Here is a 6,000-nt window from a genome sequence, read left to right on the forward strand (position 1 = left end):
ACACACTCCTCTGACCTAGAAATCATCTTTAACTCTTATTTCGTCTCATGTCCTTGCTCTTCATCAGGCTTTTTCACACCCAAAATGGCTCCATTTCTGAAATCTTGGACTCTGTATCTAGCTTATCACAGACTCTTATCCTAACTTCTTTCACAATTGAAGTCTCATTACAGCTTGTAATTCATCATGTCGTGCAATCATATTATCTTTCTCCTTTTTATTCCTCTTTTCTGTTTCAACTCTCCTTTTGCCAGTATCCTTAAACCCCCTTTGCTCTTTTACCACAGCCAGCCAAAAAGACTCCAGTAATGTATACTCCAACCATGCACCTCCATTATGCCCCCAAAAACAAATTACATAACGTTAGAGATTGGTGTACATAAAACTTTGTGGTACAAGTCTTAGATTTGCCCTGAGATTTGGCCTTGATAATTACCAATCTTATGCCTTTCAATGGTTGTTCCAAACATTAGTGCTCTTTTCAAGCTTACAGCTCCAAGCTTTCTCCTCTTCTTTCTATACAGATAAATAATTTACTATTTCCCTCATAAAACAAAATTTCTGTGAACTCTCTGAACTTTATGCCACTGTATTCTTATTCTTTAGCATCTTTGCTTATAGTTCTGCCTATCCACTTGTGCATGCCCTGAATTCTTTACTCCCCAACCTTTTCAGGAACCTGACTTCATTGTCTGTTTCCTTTCTTCTCTGTATCTTAGAACTCTAATTTTTCCATTCACCCTTTTCTCTCAACATATAAGTATATAAGTATATTCAGGTTGTTTCCATCTTTAAAAAAAAAAAAAAAACCTTCTATTTAACCATTTCTACTTGCCTGGCATGTGTGAGGCACTAGGTCCGATTCTCAGCACCACATATAAATAATAAATAAATAAAATAAACATCTATCAACAATTTTAAAAAAATTTAATTTCCCTTGTCTTACTCTCTCAGTACAAATTTGAAGTTTTCCACCATTCACAGCCAATTGAAAGTAGTTCATACTTGCTCTTTCAACTGGCTCATCTTTTCAATTCTTAATTCACTATTCTCAACTTCTGCTCCTACCTTCCCATGATAGTGACAACAGTTATCACTAAGGTTACCAGTGACCCTCAAGTTAGAAAATCTAGTAGGACCATTTAAACTATTCATAAAATTATAAAATATATCTTGTTTTTGTTCCCTCCTTTTTTCCTACTCTCACTCCCCTAATTCAGGCCCTTATCATCTCTAGACTGGACTTAATATTCATTACCATTCAACCATAACTCTACTTTCCCTTTATCCATTTTATCATAAGCAAAACTCTAAATAAAATCACTCCCCTGCTCAAAATTTTTTAGTAACTTCCAAATAGTAGTAAGATAAAATGCAAACTAATGCAGGGTAAATAACTTCCTTCACTATTTAGCCCTGGTTTATCATAAAGTTCCAGCCTTGCCCAGCTTTATCTCTGACTTCCAACCTTTAATTTAAAATGTGAGAAATCTTGCCTGGTGTGGCGGTGCACATCTGTAATCCCAGCACCTCAAGGCTGAGGCAGAAGGATCTCAAGTTCAAAGCCAGACTCAGAAGATTAGTGAGGCACTTAGCAAAACAGCAAGACCCTGTCTCTGAATAAAATATAAAAAAGGTCTGGGGATGTGGCTCAGTAGTTCAGCACCCCTGGGTTCAATCCCTGGTAACCCTCCCTCCAAAAAATTAGTAATCTTCAATTTATGCTTTCTTAACATGTCCATGTTCTTTACATCCTTTATACCTTTTCATGCATTAAGCTTTCTACCTGAAACACTCTCCTCTATCCTGTCAATTTGGCAAACATATACTTTTAAGTATCACCTCAAATAATACCTTCTTTTGAGTCTTTGCCAGGTACTTTGGATAAATTTCTCTAATGCTTCTACTTGCTTGCTTCTGTTATGCTCAATCTTTTGTGCTTTTTGTGTTACTATGCTTTAATATCTCCCGCTAAAGCATAAGCTCCATAAATGCAGGAAACTTACTTTTTTTATCTTTTATCTCCCAACACCCAGTTCAATACTCTTCACAATCTAGGCATCCAATAATAATTACTGAATAATACAAATTTTCAATTTGTCTAATTACTTAACATTAATTTGGCTATTTATTAAATAAATTGACTTTATTACTGAAAACTTTTCTCACAGAAAACTCCAGCATCAGCATAAATAAAATATTTTTGGAATAAATCCTATACAAATTACATATGTGTGTGTGTGTGTGTGTTATAGTGGACACAATACTTGTAAATATTTTTGAATAAATCCTATATAAATTTTATATATATATATATATACACACACACACACACACACACACACACATTGTAGGTGGACACAATACCTTTATTTTTATGTGGTGCTGAGGATCAAACCCAGTGCCTCACACATGCTAGGCGAGCTCTATACCACCATGCCACAACCCCAGCCCACAAATTCTTTTTTTTTTTTTAGTTGTCAATGGACCCTTAACATTTATTTATTTGATTTGTTTGTTTATATGTGATGCTGAAAATTGAACTCAATGCTTCACATTCTCTAGGCAAGCACTCTACCACTGGGCTATAACCCTAGCCCTCGTACACAAATTCTTATGAGAATACAGAGGAAAAAAAGCTTTCCAGTTAATCTTTATGAGACCATCATTAGCTTGATACCAAACCCATACAAAATGTTAGGAGAAAAGAAAACTACAGACAGCCCTGGTGGCATATGCCAATAATCCCAGCCATTCAGAAGGCTGAGGCAAGAAGATCACATAAGTTTAGGAGGATCACAAGTTAGAGGCTTGCCTCAGCAATTTAGCAAGACGCTGTCTCAAAATAAAAACGAAAAAGAGGTAGGGGTGGCTCAGTGGTTAAGTACCCTGAATTTAATCCCTGGTACCAAGGTAATAATAATGACAATAATAATAATATAATGAAATAAACAGAAACGGCTGGGAATATAGCTCAATAGTTAAACTCCCCTGGGTTCAATCCCTGCTTCTAAAATAAAGTCTTGGGTTATGAACTCCCACCTTCACCCCATACACAGATTGCAGAATCACATCAGTTACACATCCATTGATTTACAAATTGCCATCCTAGTTTTGAACAACCCACAATAAAAAATTAAAAAAAAAAAAATGTCATGCTCACATGCCTGTACTAAGCAAGAAAAAAAATAAAATAAAATAAAGTCTTGGCTGGAATTACCTCTTCTCACCACTGGATAGCAGTAGCTACGCAATTCAAGGATTTCAGGATGGAGAATAACTGCTGAAAATCAGGCTAATTTTCTTTTACGTGTGACTTTCCAAGTACATGTGACTTAACCAAGTTCAACAAAAGCACTTTTGTTGGACATGATAAAGGCTTCATGCATCTCTAATCTTGATTACTTTTAGACATACTATACACATGAGGGCTGGGGTTGTGATTCATTGGTAGAGTGCTGGTCTCACAAGTTCAAGGCCCTGGGTTCGATCAATCCTCAGCACCACATAAAAATAAATAAAATAAAGGTATTGTGTCCAAATACAACTAAAAAAAAGAAGTATTTAAAAAATACATATATACACATGAAAATAAGTCATAGTTTTTTTGACTTATCCCTATCTCACATAGTTTCTCACTCTTCTTTATCCACACACACAAAAATTATATTACAAGTTTTTAAATCTGACTTGCCTTTGCTCAGGGTACTGCTATCAATGGTATTCATTAAAGTATAATTTTTTTAATGCTGAAGTTGCTACATGGACAGTGATAATAAAAATTATATGGCCATATGGGGGTTATGTCTGTAATCCCAGTGATTCCAGGGTCTGAGGCAGGAGGATCTCAAGTTCAAGGCCAGCCTAGGCAATTTAGCAAGACCCTGTCTCAAGATAAAAAATAATAAGGGCTGGGAATGTAGTTCAGTGGTAGAGCACCCTGGCTTCAAACCCTAGTAAAGAAAAAAAAAAATGTCTTTCCTAAGTATGCAAAGATATATATGAAATATTCATTGCAGTGTTACTATAATAAAAACTCAACTAATCTAGTCAGGCACGGTGGCACACCGGTAATCCCAATAGCTCAGGTGGCTGAGGCAATTTATCGACGTCTTTAGTAAGTTAGCAAACCCAGTCTCAAAATAAAAGAATAAAAGGAGCTGGAGATATGGCTCAGTGGTTAAGTGCCCCTGGGTTCATTCCCTGGTAAAAAAATAAATTAATTAATTAAAAATGAAGCTGTGTATGGTGAAGCACCCCTGTAATCACAGCTACTTGGAGGGCTGAGACTGAGACTTTGAATTTAAGCCCAGCCTGAGCAATATATAGTGAGACCCCCATCTCAAAAAAAAAAAAAGCCTTTCTTGGGACTAGGGGTATAGCCACTGGTAGAATATTTGCATAGCATATCCAAGGCCCTAGATTCAATCCCCAGAACAACAACAACAACAAAAAAAAAGTAAAATATTTAGGCTTCATAGGCATAAAAGAATTGTAGAACAATAGTCAAGATATTAAACAAGGACTGGGAAATGCAAAGGGTAAGAGAAACTTTTTTATTTATTTAACCCTACTTTACACTATTCTTATACTAAGAGTAATAAATTATAAAACATGAAAATAAAACTAATATCTGGTCAGGCACCATGGTACCTGCCTATAATCTCAGTGGCTTGGGATGGTAAGGCAGAAGGATAGCAAAACAGCAAAAGAGGGCCAAACTCACTTTCATCACAAGCCCACTTTCAGACAACTTACGTTCTTCCATGACAACAACATCAGTCTAGTCACGGAGGCTCTGTCCTCAAGATCTAATCATCACACAGGGTGTGGTGGTATGTGCCTGTAATCCTAGTAGTTTGGGATGCTGACGCAGAAGGCTTGCAAGTTCAAAGCCAGCCTCAGCAAATTAGAGAGACCTTGTTTCAAAATAAAAAGGGCTGTGGATGTGGCTCAGAGATTAAGCACTCCTGGGTTCAATCACTGATACCAAAAAAAAAAAAATCTATACATATCAAATAAAAGCATGAAAGAATGTAGCAGACAAAAAGTAGTTACTTTTGGGTACAGAAGGAAATAAAATGTTTTGCAAAGAGTATGCCAAGAGTTTATATTCTATTTTAATGTCTTACAACTTTAAAAAGTCACCCAAATATAGGAAAATATGAAGTCCCTGATAAAGCTGATTAATTCTGACTTGCTAAAGCTAATGTTAATTATATTTTTTGTACACTTGTTAGTTTTAAAATTTTCACAATAATAAAATGGGTAATAGGAGACCAATGGATAAAAATAATAAAGTAAATAATAAAGAAATGACCTGAAAAATTATTAAGTGATATATGAGTTGCAAAATTTTTTATATTGTTAAAATATACAACACACTCAGACTTAAATGTACATAGAAAAATTGGAAAATATATACCCCTAACATTTTTTAGCAGTCACCTCTTAGGAAATGGACCTAGGAGATGAAATAGCTAAATAATTCTAACTACTTTATAAGTGTTGACATTTTATTTTTACAATGTTCAAGTATTGGTGTTGTGATTCAAAAACATGCAAATTTTAAATTTTGAAAACATGATGGTAGTCTTACCATGATTTCAAAATGTCTTAACTAGTGGCTAAAGTCAGTCATTGACCTAAATCCAGTCATCCCTATTCCTTGCTCCCTAGGGCTGTATTGTAACTGCTGTGACAGGTTAAACTGGCCCAACCTGTAAATCTGATAATCTCTAAATCTGAGAGTTATAAATTCTAACTTTGATTTATTTACTACTGTATCCTCAGACCTAGAACAGTATCTAACACATAGTAGGTGTTTAATCAATATTTGTAGTTTGAATGATAATGACAGAAATATATTATATATAAAAAAAAGCCCTAGTGCTATAGAATTTAGGATCAAAGTCACTTTAGTATTTGTGGAGAAAACACTGTTAAGTCCTACAGCTCTGAAAAGCAAAGGATATGTCTTACTCGAAGACACTCTCTTTA

The sequence above is a fragment of the Marmota marmota genome, unplaced genomic scaffold (genome assembly GCF_001458135.2).
Source record: "Marmota marmota marmota unplaced genomic scaffold, marMar, whole genome shotgun sequence".
Taxonomy (NCBI): domain Eukaryota; kingdom Metazoa; phylum Chordata; class Mammalia; order Rodentia; family Sciuridae; genus Marmota; species Marmota marmota.